We start from the raw sequence: 16,864 nt of genomic DNA, 5'->3' as shown, positions 1-16,864 counted from the left end.
AAGTCATTCATGTTGGTGTCCATCAATATAAGCTTATTGTTCATATGTTGAATTAGATATATATGGGGGCACCAACATCTTCTAAATGCTTGGAGCCTCTAAAACCCTTTCAGGCCCTGGCAGTGGGCATGGGGAGTTCGGTGGCTGTGTGTGTGCACCAGAGGAAGGTGTCGAGGGCACAATTGCACCCCTGGAAAACATACTGGCAGCTGCTGGTCTATGAGGCCAGGCTCCAAGGCAGCAGCTGGAACATCCTTTTCTTCCCTTTCTGAGATCACTTAGCTCTTTCTGCCTCAGCAACGGACACCTGGTATCCGCTGGGCACCTGATGCTTCTCATTTCCATTTGGGCAGATTTCCTTTCCCTCCCCCCCCCAATAAGTTGACATGACTCCTACTTTCTCCTGATTCCTCTCATTGGTAACACAGATTGACAAATGCTCCTGAGTTACCTTTTCAAGGACCCCGGAAGAACTGGGGGGGGGGGAGAGAGGGGGGTTACACTGATTTCCTCACTCCTCTGAGTCCCGGTTTTGTCATGGCAGCTTATCAACAGGTGTATTGAGTGTTGTGGCACAGCCCTGCTATGGTATATTTCTCCTGGTTTCCTTCCATTCTCACTGTCACCCAATTCACTTTTCCTGCTATCCTGTATTCCATCTGATAGCCTTTACATAGCCTGTTGGCATAAACGTAAGCTGAACACTGTGGAGGTTGATTTTGTGGGAAGGTTTACTTTATTTTTAAAAAACAATATTTTTATTAAACAATTTCAACATAACCAATCATCAATCCAATAATCAATTACATTATTTCCCCCCTTTTTATCCCCCCTCCCCATCCCTCCTTCTCTCCCCCACCAATGACTTCCCTCAGCTCCCCCTCTCTGATTTCTTTACACATATTGCATCTCTGCATGTTATAAAATTGTACATATCCTTGCCTTATCTATCATGTGTTCAACTAATAAATATTTGGATGTTTATTCAAAACCTGCCAAGGAGTTCAGATCATTTTGTTGTCTTTTTAGGTAATTTGTAAAACGTTCCCATTCTTCCTTGAAGTCACAATTGTCCATTTCATGCAGTTTGTATCTCAGTTTGGCCAGTTCGGCATAGCTTTTTCTTGCCACTGTTCTTTCGTTGGGATTTCCTCATTCTTCCATCCTTGTGCTATCAAGACTCTTGCCGCTGTTGTAGCATACATAAATAAGTTCTTTATTTTCCTTGGCAGGTCTTGTCCTACAATCCTTAATGGGAAGGTTTACTTTAGTAGAGTTAAATAATCCCCTTTATAAGTTTATGCAGCGATCACTGACTCTTCTGAGTTCTACTAATAAAGATGCCTTCCTGGTTAAAAATCCCTTTGAATCCCTCTTAAAGAATACACACACAAATCTGATTCATGTTAATATAAAACTATTTTACTCTCAGATTCATTCGGGTTTACAGAACTGTACCTGAAGGCAGGCTTAGGTTACATAACAAGCAAATGAACTATACCAGGGGGAAGTTGGTCCTGAGGTGACTGCAAGTGAGCAGTTATCTTTCAAAACTACCAGCACGGGAGGCAGAACGCCCCACCCCTATGGGCGCCCCAGGTGCCTGAAGGGCTTCCTCCGCTGCTGTCCACACGTCATTCCACAGTGGAGACATAGGTTTCTGGGTGGGAATTGATCACAATGAGTATTTGCCAAACCTGCCTTCCTCTCAGCTTTTTTCTCCCTTTTATCTTGAGTTTGTGCTTCTTCAAAGTCCATGACGCCTCTGGTAAAGGCTGTTCTCCAATTGGAGCTCTCCTAGGTCAGTGTTGTGTGAATGTTCAGGGAGGCAGGAGAGGATATATTGTTTAGTAATATCCTTCCTACTTGCGCTGGCAAGTTCTATAACTTAGCAGAGTTTTAACATTCCCCTTTAAACACACAGTGGTTAGCTTGGTTGCAAGCTTGTTTAAGCTTCTCAGTATAGATTCCTGGTAAGTCCCCTTTATTTCCCTCTTAAAAGAATAGACACGACACAATCTTTTGTTAGGAATATAAAATAGGTTTACTCACACATTCAGTTCACAGATGGATCCCCGAAGGCAGTCTTAGTTACAGATATATATACATGTGAGTCTATCCCATATGGAGATAGACTCTTTGTCCTCTGTTGGCTAAAAGCTGAAAGCCAACTGAGCATCTCTAGCTAAAAAGAGCTGTTGCTACAACGAAGGAGGAAGTCGAAGAGAGAGCGGGGGGTGGGTGGGCTGCATGCCTGGTCCTTTTGTCACCTGGACAGGTTAGGACATGCCCACCTCCAGTCACACACAAGAGGAAGTATGCTCCAACCCAGGAGGAAACAGGAAATTTTTGACTGGCTGGAACAAACATCCCCTTACATGTCCACTCTAGGAAAACAAGGCATGTTGTACTTGACTGCTACTTGTATATCACATCCCACAAATGTTTCTCAATTATCCATGCTTATGCTACATTTTTAAAGATTTGCCTTGAAAGCGTCTTTAAACCTCTTTTGTTGTCCACCAGCATTTCGCTTTCCATTGATGGGTTGGGATTAGAGTACAGTGGTACCTCGGGTTAAGAACTGAATTCGTTCTGGAGGTCTGTTAACCTTGAAACTGTTCTTAACCTGAAGCACTACTTTAGCTAATGGGGCCTCCCGCTGCTGCTGGAGCATGATTTCTGTTCTCATCCTGAAGCAAAGTTCTTAACCCGAGGTAATACTTCTGGGTTAGAAGAGTCTGTAACCTGAAGCATATGTAACCCGAGGTACCACTGTAGTTGCTTTGGAAGCCCATAATCAGGCATCTAAACAACCTTTGCCTTCATGACCTCCTTAAGCCCAAACTGTACTATGTTTCTGTGGAATTCTATGGCTTATTCATACCATACTTTTCCATCTATTAGACACCGCCATATATAAGACCCCCCCCCCTATTTTGAGGGACTCTGTTTTAAGAAAATGAGGGGAGATGGCCCAAAGTTGTTGAGCCTCTCCCCCCATGCAGCTGCGGGCAGCCGGTTGGCCGTAGGGCACCTTCCCCCATGCCGCTGCGCATGGGAAACGATCCAGGGAGTGCTTCTCACACGCAGCAGCATCGGGTAAGCTGCGCCACCAGCAAGTGCCCCCAGATCGCTCCCCCCTCTCTGCGGCATCTCCTCCCCCCCCCATGCCACTATCCGTGTATTGGACGACCCTAGTTTTTTGACATGATTTTTGTGTCAAAAAACCTCATCCAATACATTGAAAAATACGGTAAGTCCTCTTGTCCTGCTGCTCCTTTTGGATTATTTCTAGAGGTTAATAAATGAATAATCTCACTGTTTCATGAGTATATCTGGTTCTCTTCCTGGACCAGAACTAACCTTCAGACAGGCTGCCTGCACAAGCACCACTTCCTATGAATACATGAAATTTCTCCTGCATCAGCTCCTTGGTCCATCTCCATCTAGGAGTCGTCTGTGGGAGGGAGCATCTCATGGTCTCTCCATGGCCACTGCTTCTGGCCTCCTCCCTTGGGCAGCTCATGGTGACTGTGGGAGAGTGGGCAAGGAGGAGGAGAGGCTGCCATTCTGCTGATACGCTGGCTCTGAGTGGCATTGGCCAAGAGAATGTGATGCTTTTGACTGATCTGGGAAAGTTCTCAAGGGGGTGAGAAGGTTAGAATACCTTCCCTGTTTTCAGAATGCCTTTACTGATATTGCTAGTGATATGTTTGCTACCCTGAGCTCTGTTGGGAGAAGGGTGGATATAAATTGAATAATGTATAATAATTCAGTAACAACAACAGCAGCAATTAATTACTAAATAAATAATTAAATGCTGAATGTTAAAAAAAATGCATTGGTGGGTCAAGCTACCTCTCTGAGAAGCTCACCTGTCATTACTGATCTTTCTGAGGAATATCCAATAAGCTTCTTGACAACTGTTTGGAAACAGTCAGCTTAGCCCTTCCCATTTGTGGCTCAGTCTCTAAAGGAATGCACCTGGGTTGAGCAGGAGAAAAGGGGAACCCAGTTTCTGTGAAATGCAATTCTGACATCTCAGCAGAGCTGTTTGATAAAAGAGCAGAAAGAGAGAGAGCACAGCAAGAGGGAGATTTGAAAAGAAAGACCACACCAGAGGAGAAACAACTTCCTGTTTCTCAACATCAAAATTCAGTTGCTGGGTGGAATATTCTTTCTAACCACATGAATACCCAGAAATGGCCAACGGCAAGAAGCTTCTACCCTTCACTGCACTGCAATTGCCTCCAGTTGTTGAAGGGGACAACTTTCATGAATCCAGATTCCAAGCAGAGCAATGGGGGGTAGTCCCACCATGAGATAAGAGCCTAAAAGGGGCCCTACAGCTGGAACAGGCCAATGTCCCATCCACCTGAGCACCCTGTTCTCAAATTTGTCAAGCAGATGTCTTGGAGGGAAGAAGCCCACTAGCAGGACTTGGGTGCAACAGGAGCACTCTCCCCCTTCTGGCCCCCAGCGATGGGCATCCTGCAACCTCCTCTCTGAGAGTGGAAGTGGAGCAGATGGCTAGAAGCCATTGTCCTCCAGGAGTTCACCTCATCCTCTATTAAAGCCAGCCTAGCTGGTGGCTATTCCCACCTCTTAGGAAGAGGCCGGCCTCCTAAGAGGCCAGCTCTTCCATGAGACAGATTGAGGCAGCTGCCTCAGGCAGAAAATCCCAAGGGGTGGAAAATTGGCTAGAAATGAGTGCCATGTGATGTGCCCTGCTAGCTTGCTGCTCCGGGTTGTGGCGGAACATCGCTGGTGTTGACTTGAGAGTCAACTCCCAATCGAGTCAGGTTTGATGCAGAGAATGGGAATTGCACCATCTTCTCCTTTGCCTCAGGCAGCAAAATGTCTTGGGCCGCTCCTGCCTTGAGGATGGGAGATGGTGGCTGCAGCTGAGGGCAGCAGGAGGAGGAAGGGATGCATCTGGCCCAAGGGAGCACAGAGCCATGGACCGTCTTCTGGGCAAAGGAGGAGAGGACCTCGACCTTCAGCCGGTGGCTTTCCCAATGGGCACCTTTCACCAGCAGGCCATTTGGACAAAGATGGACCTGTGGGCTTGGGCCCCATTGGCCTTTCCTTTCCTAGGGTTCAGCCCCCATTGCCCCCAGTCCACCCCCGATTCTCTCTGCAGATTGACATCCTCATCATCTTTTAAAAAGTGGGAGGGGGGAGAGGCGTCAGCATGACTTAGCTTATGGGGTTCATGAAAAGCTCCACAGCCATTTCATAGAATCATAGAATCATAGAATCATAGAGTTGGAAGAGACCACAAGGGTCATCGAGTCCAACCCCCTGCCATTTACAAGAGTCAAATACAATCCTAAAAACACCTAAGCATAACAAAAACATAATCGGAGTTCTGGTTTCAGTTGAAAGTTAATCTTCAAAATCCTCTGTATCAGCGTATGTATTTGTAGCCAATATTTTTTGGCTTTTTTACATGTCCAAGAAGCATCTTTTTTCTGGGCTTTTCTGCAGATTATGCAGATCCAGACTCAAGTTTGTCACCAAGTGTGTCCTTGAAAAAGATTTGTGGCCACCCGAAGGTTTTCTTTTAGAAATTATAGGTGCAGAAATTCCAAGGGAGCAGAAAAGATTATTTATGTGTGTGATGAGGGCTGCGCAGCTGTTATTAGCCCAGAGATGGAAAGAAGACAAAGTCCCTAGCAGAGAAGAATGGCAGATTAAGTTGATGGTCTACACTGAAATGGCAAAACTGACCAGAAAAATCAGAAATCAGGAAGACCAAGACTTTAACAAGGAATTGAGATATTTATAATTTATCTAACCAATGTTGATGACCTGGTTAGTGGGGTAGAAGTGGAAGGATCATTAGGCACGAGTGATCATGCTCTTCTGAAGTTTACTATACAGCGGAAAGGAGCAGCCAAGCATGCTAGGACTCAATTTCTTGACTTTAAGAAAGCCGACTTCATAAAACTTAGGGAAGTGCTGGGTGAGATCCCATGGACAGTAATACTAAAAGGAAAGGGAGTTCATGATGGCTGGGAGTTTGTTAAGAGGGAGATAGTAAAAGCACAACTTCAGGCAATACCAATGAGACGGAAACATGGAAGGTGCCTAAAGAAGCCAGGGTGGCTATCTAAAGAACTTTTAACTGAGTTAAGATTAAAAAAGGATGTGTACAAAAAATGGAAAAGGGGGGAAACCACCAAAGAGGAATTCAATCAAATAGCCAGCACATGTAGACACAAAGTCAGAAAAGCTAAAGCACAGAATGAACTCAGGCTTGCTAGAGAGGTTAAAAGCAACAAAAAAGGCTTTTATGGGTATGTTCGTAGCAAAAGGAAGAACAAAGAAACAGAGAACAGGATCATACTTCAAAACGACCTTGACAGATAAGAGAACTGGGCAAAAACAAACAAGATGAATTTTAACAGGGAGAAATGTAAAGTATTGCACTTGGGCAAAAAAAAATGAGAGGCACAAATACAAGATGGGGGACACCTGGCTTGAGAGCAGTACACGTGAAAAGGATCTAGGAGTCTTGGTTGACCACAAACTTGACATGAGCCAACAGTGTGACGTGGCAGCTAAAAAAGCCAATGCAATTCTGGGCTGCATCAACAGGAGTATAGCATCTAGATCAAGGGAAGTAATAGTGCCACTGTATTCTGCTCTTGTCAGACCTCACTTGGAGTACTGTGTCCAGTTCTGGGCACCACAGCTCAAGGACACTAACAGACTGGAACGTGTCCAGAGGAGGGCAACCAAAATGGTCAAAGGCCTGGAAACGATGTCTTATGAGGAACGGCTAAGGGAGCTGGGCATGTTTAGCCTGGAGAAGAGGAGGTTAAGGGGTGATCTGATAGCCATGTTCAAATATATAAGATTATATTTATAGATTAAATCCTGGGCCAACAAGGGTGACAGAGTCCCCAGAAAGGACAGAACCAACGGAGTTGCTCCCTTTGGGAAGATCTGCTCTGGGGGAGAGCAAGGGCAAGGAGCACCTCCACAACGTCTTCTATGGGGATGGTCTTACCCTAATGGTTTTAACTGATTTTTAACTGGCTTTTTAAAATGTGTGTGTGTGTGGTTTGTTGGTTTTGGGAGGAGGGAAAGCGAAAGTGATCTGCCATGGGCCATTTCTGAGAATTCAGATGGTTAGAAAGAACATCCTGCCTAGGTCCTGAAGCCAACAGATAGGGAGGGTGTGTTGCTTTTCTGGCTGGCCATTTCCTTCTTTCGTTTGAGTGACCTTTCAACACAAAACAGGATAGTAACAGGATCTCTGCTCTTAGCAAAACAGCTCAGCAAAGATTTCCATGTTTTAGTTGGAAGGAACCCCAAGGATCATCTAGTCCAACCTCCTGCAATGCAGTTGTCCCATATAGCGACCAAACCTGCAACCTTGGTGTTATCAGCACCATGCTCTAAGCAGGTGACAATAATCCCCCTTGCACAACGCATATAAAAGTGCTTTGGATGTCAATCCACCAAAGGCCTTGTTGGAGAGGAGCGTTTTCGCCTGGCACCTAAAGATGCATAATGAAGGTGCCGGGCGAGTCTCTTTGGGAGAGCATTTCACTAATGGGGAGCCACTGCAGAAAAGGCCCTGTCCTCGTGTTGCCACCCTCTGGACCCCTTGTGGAGGAGGCACATGAAGAAGGCTATCTGGCGTGCAGGTGGGGTTGACCACAGATCCTTTTCCAGGACACACTCAGTGGTGAAATTGACTCTGCACAACCAGCACAAACGCCCAGAAAAAGGTGGGGGAGAAGCTTCTCCAGTTTACTGACAGCAGGTAGCAGTTGGGCAGCAGGACCCGGTTGAGGCTTTTCAAGTCAGTGCAAGTTCTCAACTCCTCTGTGTTTGTTTTCTTTACAAACGGCATGGGTGTCCCCACAAGCAGTGGAAGGGGGGATGAGCCCTTCTGGAGATTTTTGTCCAGAACCTCCAATGGAGCAACCAGCCCACATTCCCAGAGTGGAGAGAGCTTGCTCTTTGCGATCTGCAGCCTGGGAATCAGCTCTATTGCAGTCTTATGTGTGATATGGGAGTTCATCTGCCTCCTTTTTACAGTACACACAGAATCCTAGTATGGTCAAGTTGGAAGGGACCCCCAGGGGTCTTCTAGACCAACACCTTGAAATTCAGGAACCACAGCTAAAGCATCACTGACAGATGGACACCCAACCTCTGCTTTAAAATCTCCAAGGAAGGAGAGTCCACCACCTCCCGAGGGAGACAGTTCCATGGTCAAACTGCTCTTACTGTCAGAATGTTCTTCCTGATGTTTAGTCAGAACCTCCTTTCTCATAACTTGAAGGCATTGGTTCGAGTCCTCCCCTCCAGAGCAGGAGGAAACAAGCTTGTTCTCCCTCCCATGGGACAGCCCTTCCGATATTTGAAGATGGCTCTCCTATCTCCTCTCAGTCTCCTCTTTTCCAGGCTAAACATTCCCAACCTCATCAACTGTTCCTCCCAAGGCTTGGTCGCCCTCTTCTGCACATGATCCAGCTTGTCAACACCCTTCTTAAATTGTATTGCCCAGAACGGGATACAGGTTTCCAGGTGTGGTCTGACCAGGTGTGGTGTGGCATCTTGAACGGAATAGCATCCCGGTAGCAACTGGATTTCTTCTGTTGAGAAGGTCAATCAGTTCCTTCCTCAGCAGACCGCAAGCTTCACATGAGCCCACAGTGTGATGCAGCAACAAAAAAGGCTAAGGCTGTTCTAGGCTGGTCTAGTGTCCCGATCAAGGGCAGTAATGAGTCTATGGCACATGGTCTGACTCTGTATAAGGCTGGCTTATCATAGTTCCCATGTTACTCTGGTCTGCTAGGCATTCTGGTGATGCTCAGTGTGCCTCTGAATACCCCAGTTGCTGAGAATCACAAGTGTGGAGAAGGCCGTTGTGCTTACATCTTGCTTGTGAGCTCCCTGTCGGGGCACCTGGTTGCCAGGTCCGTCTTTTGCCTGATCCATCAGCCGGGCTCTTTTGGTCCCCTTTTATGGATGGGTAACTGGATGAATCAACTGAGAAGAAAACACTTTCACTTTCCACTGCTGAGCATATGTCAAACTTTTGGCTATTACTGTTGTTACAGAAAACTCTAGGTGCAAGGCTGCTCAGCCACCCAGCTCGTTGAGCAGAGCCCGCGGGTTCCTGCAGAATAAAGGAAGGAGTCCAGCCACCAACCAGAGCAAATAGCTGAAGATCAAAGTTTATTGCGCAACAGGTTCAAAGGGGAATTGAACCCCGAGGATGGGGTGACAAGGACTTTTAAAAGTTTCTGTCTTATCCCAGTATACAGTTCCTTAAACATCATCACTACTACTATACATCATCACTAGATCAGAAAAGGGGATGATTATACATGATTAGCATAAGAGGATGTGTGTGGGGAACATGCAAATACAGGATATGTATTGGGAATATCCACCCTCCCTTCCCCACAGGTGGGCAGGGTTTGCAGCACCGAGCGGGGCTCACCTGGGCGGGTGCCACCTACCTGCTTGATCCAGCCTTTGACCTGCCCTTGGCCAGGGAGGACAATGGACGGCCGGCCGGGGGTGGGCCTAAGGCCAAAAGAAAAGAGGATGACTCTGTTGCTCAAGCCTCTTTTGCTGTTCTTCCTTCCAGGATCAGGATCAAGATCAGGAGCGTGTCCAGGCGGCTGGATTGAGCTAAGTAGCCGGCCTTCTTTGCTTTGCCTGGATGGGGGCGGGATTTGGCCCCTCCGCCAGGCTAGGCTGCATTTTTACATGCTCGGTTAGGCACGTTGCGGCTTTTTCAGCTTTTTGTCCGCAGTGGCGTGGAGGGGCAGCTTGGCTCCTCCACAGCCGGCCCAGGGTGCTGCCAACCCAAGCGGGTGGCACAGGCCCCGGCTAGGCTGCTAGTGCGGCCTGCTCTCCTTTTTGTGGCAGCGGCGGGGCATTGCTCTGCTGCCACCAGCCGGGGGCACTGCCGGCCCGAGCGGGTGGTGCGGGCCCCGGCTACACTGCTGGCGTGGTCTGCTTGCTTTTGTGGCAGTGGGGGGCATCACTCCCCACCGCCAGCCGCCGGCCCGGGGTGTTGCTGACCCAAACGGGCGGCACGGGCCCAGCTGGGCCACAGGCGCAGCCTGCTTGCTTTTGCGGTGGTGGGGCATGGCATAGCTCCCCCTTCACCATCCGCTCTGTGGGAGGCACCTCCTCAGGCCTTAGTGGGCCATGGGTGCCTTTCATTTGGCGGTGGCACTTGGGAGGGGGGCGCCTCGCCGGGCCCGTGAAGGGGAGGACGCCCCGGCTGTAGACCACATGGCAGCCCACTTGTCAACTTAGAAGCATGGCTTTCAGTTTCTCTGGTGGGGGTGTCTTAAGTCAGGCCGCATGGCGGTCATGTTCGCACCCCCCCCATCCTCTCTAGCAGGAACCCATGATTAAGGATGTGTGCTAACTATTACTCCTCTTTTGCAGTTTTAGCATCTGTGCACAGTTAGGTTGGCTGGTTCTGTCCTTAACCCAAATCTTTTGATTTTAAAATATATAAATAAAACTAATAATAAACAAACAAACAAACAAGCAAATAAATTGTAGCCTTATCAGGCTTTGCCCTCGGGTGGGAAAAATATTGCGCCTGGGAAAGGGAAGTGGGAGTCAACAGACACTCAAGGAATAGTTTCGGAGAAAAAGGTTTTATTTCTACCATCCATGAACTGGTAGAAGGAGCAAGTGTGATAGGAAAGGGGGTGAGGCGGTTTCAGTGTGTTCCAGTTGTTTCATTCTTGTGCTTTGGCATGGTTCCTGGACTGAAAGCAAGTTGCAATGTGGTTCTTTAGCAAGGCCAGAAGGCATGAGAAAGGCCTGAGAAACAATGGACTGTTCTCTACCTTTGTTACAGCAGAGCGGAATGTTTCTGATGCTTAGCTGCTGAGAAAATGATTTTGAGAAGCTTTGAGCCTGCTTTGGTGGGGGGTGACTTCGGGCCTAGGTGAGGTCACCTGCCCTCACCTTCCTTCATTCCCCCCTCTTAATCTTTGGACAGCCTTTTTCTTACAAAGGCTCGTCCCAAATGGGCCACTGATGCTGTCCCCAAATTTGGGAGCTGGGAGCTGCCTCCTGCAATTGTTGCTAGGTCAGCTGAATGCCTCCTTTGACAGGGTGCAGACACACGTCTGTGAGCAGAGACACTACCTCCCCCTTCTGAAGGCCACACCAAGCCAGAAAAAGTTTCTGGCGTGGACTCAGGTGTAACGGTTTGGGCTGGGAAGGTATGATTGCAGATTGTCACTGGCGCTCTTTGAATTATTGACATAAAGCCAGCCAGCAATTCGGTGATGGAATGATCGAGGCTGTAACTGATGATTCATTCCAAGGCACAGGGAGGAGCGGCAGTCCCCTCAGAGCATCTACAGGTGCCAGAGTGCAGACGGTGCTAATCTGTGCCATTCGTGCACAGGGTCATTACCAAGTTGGTGCTGTGGTTCAAAGGGGGGCTTCTGGAGGCTCTGGATGGAGCTCTACCAGGTGGCAAGATAATGAAAGGAGGCTGGGGCATCATTTCCCTGATTGAATATCCCACACAAATACCCTTCTCTGCAGGGGTGTTGTAAGGCTATCCAGGGGCCCAGCAACCTTCTATGAAAACTGTATATGCAAAGGGAAAGAAAATAAAATGAGAAAATGTCCTCTTTCAATCCATGCTGGATTCTTGAGCCGTGCAAAACGTCAGCTTCTGGAGTGACGTGAGCAGGGCTGTAGTCTGGTGGGCGTCGGGGCGTCTGGTGGGCGTTGGACATCTTGGGTCTCTTCCAACAAGGCTGGAGCGATGTCTGGGCGTCTGGGGTGAGTCGAAGGGGCCAGTGCAGATCAGGTGTCACAGATGCTGGTGACTTTAACAGCTGTAGAGAAACAGGACAGCCTCTGGCCGGTTTACCTGTCAAGAGAAGAGAAAAAGAAACACACGGCAGAACGACTGTACATTGACAGATAGCATTTGCACCTAAGGTATAGGCCTAGCAAACATTAATTCAAAAGGGTATGCTTGGCAGGAAACTTCGCAAGGGGTTAACAGTTCTGTTCCTTGGGTTTAGTTTTGCCAGTTTTGCCAGCTGAGATTTTTTAAAAGTCTCATTTGTGTGCTCTAAGTTTCAGAGCTCTCGTGGCCTGTAAACCATGTTGCAAATTTCAGTTGATTTGCCAAAGACTGCCAGTCTCTGTAGAAAGAACAATGCGCTCCTTGCTTCTGGCAAAGTTTCAAATTCCTCAAAGTGTCAATTCCTATGTTATGCTGCGGCTCCTTTTTCAGAGTAAAATTGCACCTTAAAAAGAAAAACTTGACAAAGTTCACAGAAAGCATTCACTTGCTTTTAAGAAAGTCACTTTCCAGGTTAGTACAGGGGGTGGGTAACCTTTGGCCTTCTGGGTTTTTTGTGGCTGAACCATAAATCCAGACAGTGTGGGGTGCAGGGAAGCTGGTTGGTGAGAATGCAGCATTTTCCTCTTGGGATAGCAGCCAAGAGATAACGCTCTGAAGCTACCTCCAAGCGCCTGGCACAAGGGGAAAAAAAGCTGATGTCCTGTTACTTGCATGAATGAATGAATGTTAGAAACAGTTAGTTCACTCGCTTCTAGCTGCAACAGTCTTTCAGCAAGAACAGAGATGAGAAGAAATCAGTTTTGAGAAATCTTATTGTTCCCAGCCTGTGGGGGTGGGGTGTGTCGGGCGTGGGGCCTGTGGGCATTCCATTTCCCAATGACCCTCTTGCCTGCAGATGGCGCACTGGTTTCTTCCCTAGGCGTCTTCTGCCCCTCCCGTGGACACCCTTCGGGATTAAGTCTTTGTCTCTGGCCTTCTGGCTGTTTGAAGACAAACCCCTAATTATTTTGGCTGGGTCCTCTTCGAAAGAATGATTCTGATTTAGGGTGCTTGGAGGTCTGTGGTCCTGTACATCGGATGACTCCAGGGGGTCGTACACTCGGTGGGGTGGGGCCATCAAAGTGGAGTTTTAGCTGCCTCAATTGCAACATCAGTACAGTAGTGCCCCGCAAGACGAATGCCTCGCAAGACGGAAAACCCGCTAGACGAAAGGGTTTTCCGTTTTGGAGGTGCTTCGCAGGACAAATTTGCTATGGGCTTGCTTCGCAAGATGAAAATGCCTTGCGATTCCTGGGGTTTTTTCCCCTCCCCCCTTTTTCGCAAGCCCCTAAGCCGCTTAACAGCTGTTCGCTAAGCCGCTTAACAGCTGATCTAAGCCGCTTATCAGCTGATCTAAGTCGCTAATAGCCTTTTAGCAGCTAATCCGCTAATCCCTTACGACTTTAATAGCCGCTAATAGCCTTTTAGCAGCTAATCCGCTAATCCCTTAAACCTTTAATAGCCGCTAATAGCCGCTAAACCGCTAATAGCGCTAATCCGCTAATGGGCTTGCTTTGCAAGACGAAAAAAACCGCAAGACGAAGAGACTCGCGGAACGGATTCTTTTCGTCTTGCGAGGCACCACTGTATTGTCCGCTGCCCTGAGGGGCATGTATCTTGCGGATTTCCTCAATGGTCAGTATTCGGTTTAATTGTCTCTTTTTTAACAGTTCTGTCCCATGCGGCTCTCAAAGCCTTCTGCTCTGTTTCTTTCTGTCAATTCACATCCTTGCATTGTGCTGCTTCTAGAACCAAGAAGCCACATCCAGCTCACTCTTTTGGATTGCTTACTGGCTCTATCTCATGCGGCTCTTTAAAATCTTCTGCTCTTTTCTTTCTGCCAATTCACATACAGAAATACTCTTTTGGACTGCTTGTCCACTTCACCTGATTCCTTCTGAATTTCACCATTCTCAACTTCCTCTTGTCTTTTCTCCTGTCTTTTCTTCCTCAGTCTCTTTGCTTTTGGGGGTTGGGTAGGGGGAACCTCATTTAGCCCTGGTGCAGTTGCCCCATAGGGGGGAGGGGGCTAATTATTCCTTCCTCCTCTTCTTCTGGGACTGGCAAGACTGCTGTTTTTTCCCCTAACTTGTACTTGCTGCCATACTGGGCACAGTTTGGCATGGCACGGGTAATCACAGTTCTGCTTTTCCTAAGCCATGGGGGACGGTCAGGAACTTCACATAAGTGTTGGAGTCTATTTTTTCATCAGGTTTTTTTTTTTAAATCCCCAATCTTCTCCCTTTGTGGCGTCTTTCCATTTTTTTACTTTTTTACAGGAAACATCGCAGGGGGGGTCGTGGGAGTTGTTTTACTGCTTTTTCTCCATGACCCTGAAACACTTGGGACACTGGGACACTGGGATACTTGGACACTGGGACACTCCCTCTTCCTAACGTCATTTCTCTCAGTCACAGACCACACGTTGCTTCCAACGTCTCATGCACTCAAAACATTCACTGGAGTGTCCCCACACGCACATTCAGAAACCCATGTAGCCTTATCAGGCTTTGCCCTCGGGTGGGAAAAATATTGCACCTGGGAAAGGGAAGTGGGAGTCAACAGACACTCAAGGAATAGTTTCGGAGAAAAGGGTTTTATTTCTACCATCCATGAACTGGTAGAAGGAGCAAGTGTGATAAGTCACAAAAAGCATGCACGAGTTCACAATCATGTGCACAAGCATATATACCCCTTTCCAGTTCCCTCCTCCTTTCTCCTCCCTCAGGAGTCCTGCCCCATGATGTGTTCCCCTGAGCATGTACAGAAAGCTGTCTTGGAACTATTGTGGACTCTTGGCAGGAAAGGGGGTGAGGGGGTTTCAGTGTGTTCCAGTTGTTTCATTCTTGTGCTTTGGCATGGTTCCTGGACAGAAAGCAAGTTGCAATGTGGTTCTTTAGCAAGGCCAGAAGGCATGAGAAAGGCCTGAGACTGTTCTCTACCTTTGTTACAGCAGAGCGGAATGTTTCTGATGCTTATCTGCTGAGAAAATGATTTTGAAAAGCTTTGAGCCTGCTTTGGTGGGGGGTGACTTCGGGCCTAGGTGAGGTCACCTGTCCTCACCTTCCTTCAAAATAATCCGCCACATCTGACTCAGGTATCTTGTGGGTCCCAGTAGTGGTGGACATCGCTTCAAGGTGTATTATGTCTCTAGCCGTGGCTGCTGAACAAAAGGTGCTGTAGTGGGGGGCAACCCAAGAGCCACAGCAAAGGGCACCCCTAGCAATGCTGTAAAGGCAGCCAACAAAATTAAGAAAAGGGCCTTGTCTTCCGGCCCAACGGTCCCACCTATGAAGTTAATAATCTCTAAGGAAAAAGTGAGGGATGATGGCCCCTCTGCCTCTGATGCCAGGCCCTTCAGGGCCCTCCCTAAGAAGAAAAAGCATGTAGACCTGGAGGAGCTCACTGCTGAGAGTGATTCTTCACAGTCCAGTGAGGAATTACTGCGTCAGAACCGCAGCCTGCAGCATCGCCTGGCTCGGGCCGAGGAGCGCTTAGATAAGTCTAAGTCACCTCATCGGCGCTCTCGCAAAGGTAGGCATAGTCATAGGTCACCTGTTTTGAGTTCATCAGACAGCTCCTCAAGCCCTGATTCGTGCAGAACACGACGCAGGAAGAAGAGGTCTTGCAGATCAGATCAAGGAAGCATGGGCGTAAGTGCAAGAGGGACTCTTCGGATCAATCAGGTACATGTGATTCATCCTGTGGCGAGTCGGAAGAATGGTGCAAAGGGTACTGGGTTACTACCAGCAAGGCTCCTGGCCTTCCTGGTTGGATTTGGGAACGTCGCATGCCTTTGGGGCCAGGGAGCCATTGGGAGAGGATGGGCTAGATGCAAAAGGGAGGGTGTGGGCACCAAACTTCAAGACCACAGATCAGCCTCCTGGCATCCAGCTTAAAAGGAATATTCGCAATTGCATTCTAAATGGGGAATTTGTGGAGATGTTTGCCCTGCTCTCCCCGGCTTATTCTTGTAGTTCCAAGTTTAAGCTGGAATCGCGTCACAAGAAGGACAAGGCAATGGATATTGATAGAACTTTCAATAATTGGTTAACTGCTTTCACCTCTTATATGGGGTTGGTGGCCGCTGCTTACCCTGATAGGGCCTGGCACTTGGCTAGCTATCTGGGCATCATCTTAAAAGCCAGAAAAATGGTGGGGGACTTAGCGGCTTTAGCATATGATATGATAACCGTGAGAGGGCTGCTGAAAACCCCAAGGCACTTTGGAACATCAAGGACAATGATCTTTGGTCTGAAGTAGTGGCTCCAAACTTCCAAAAATGGGCTTTTGGGGAGAAGTCAGGGAAACCCCCCTCCAAAGTGCAAAGGGTGGCTACGTCAACGTTGGGAGTTTAATAATGGGTTGTGCAGCAAGGACCGATGCCGTTTCGACCATGCTTGCGAGCGCTGCGGTGGTCCTCACCCACCAACTAAGTGTTTTCAGGCTAAGCCCCCTTTTCACAGTTTTTGAAAGACAGGATCGGGGAGTGGAGCCAAGGACGCCAAGGGAGACTCTGGAGCCTCTACCTCTGGAGCCCAACAAGCCAAGGCTGCCTCCCGAAAAGTTTTTTTCCACCCTAGCCCCAACCCCTCTCTGCTTCTCTGCGATGTTACCTTTGTTACAAGCTTATCCCAACAGGATTGCAGCCAAGTACTGGAGGCAGGGTTTCGTTATGGCTTCCGCATCCCTGTCACCAGTACACCAGTATCCAGATTCCCTCCCAATCAAAAGTCGGTAAGGGAAATGCCACTTGTTGCATTTAACAAATTGAAAAGGAGCGGCATTAGGCAGGGTGGCCAGCCCTTTCCCGGCCCCACCTTTCAAAAAGTTTATAGTTTCCCCTCTTGGCATAGTGTCCAAAAAACTTCCTGGTGAGTTCTGTGTGATACACAACCTGTCTTATCCTAGGGGTGGGTCTGTAAATGATGCCATACCGCGGGAGCATTGTTCAGTAAAATATGAGTCCTTGGACATGGCCAT

At 48.1% G+C, this 16,864-nt stretch overlaps 2 protein-coding genes and 1 long non-coding RNA gene across 6 annotated transcripts in view; 1 reads left to right on the top strand and 2 right to left on the bottom strand.

Annotated features, from left to right (window-relative positions):
* LOC310661158 overlaps positions 1-12,466 on the top strand; it is a 142,919-nt gene extending 130,453 nt beyond the window's left edge. The window contains exon 2 of the long non-coding RNA XR_014503792.1: positions 10,826-12,466. This is a non-coding gene — a long non-coding RNA (uncharacterized lncRNA). The remainder of the gene's footprint in view (positions 1-10,825) is intronic.
* Positions 1-16,864, bottom strand: part of LOC310660977 (uncharacterized protein) — a 776,342-nt gene that overhangs the window by 254,254 nt on the left and 505,224 nt on the right. The gene's annotated exons all lie outside the window — the stretch shown is intronic.
* LOC310661044 (GTPase IMAP family member 4-like) overlaps positions 1-16,864 on the bottom strand; it is a 195,147-nt gene that overhangs the window by 21,317 nt on the left and 156,966 nt on the right. The gene's annotated exons all lie outside the window — the stretch shown is intronic.

Source organism: Podarcis tiliguerta (assembly GCF_965153285.1).
Source record: "Podarcis tiliguerta genome assembly, chromosome: 12".
NCBI lineage: Eukaryota > Metazoa > Chordata > Lepidosauria > Squamata > Lacertidae > Podarcis > Podarcis tiliguerta.
This window is presented reverse-complemented; position numbering and strand designations above follow the sequence as displayed.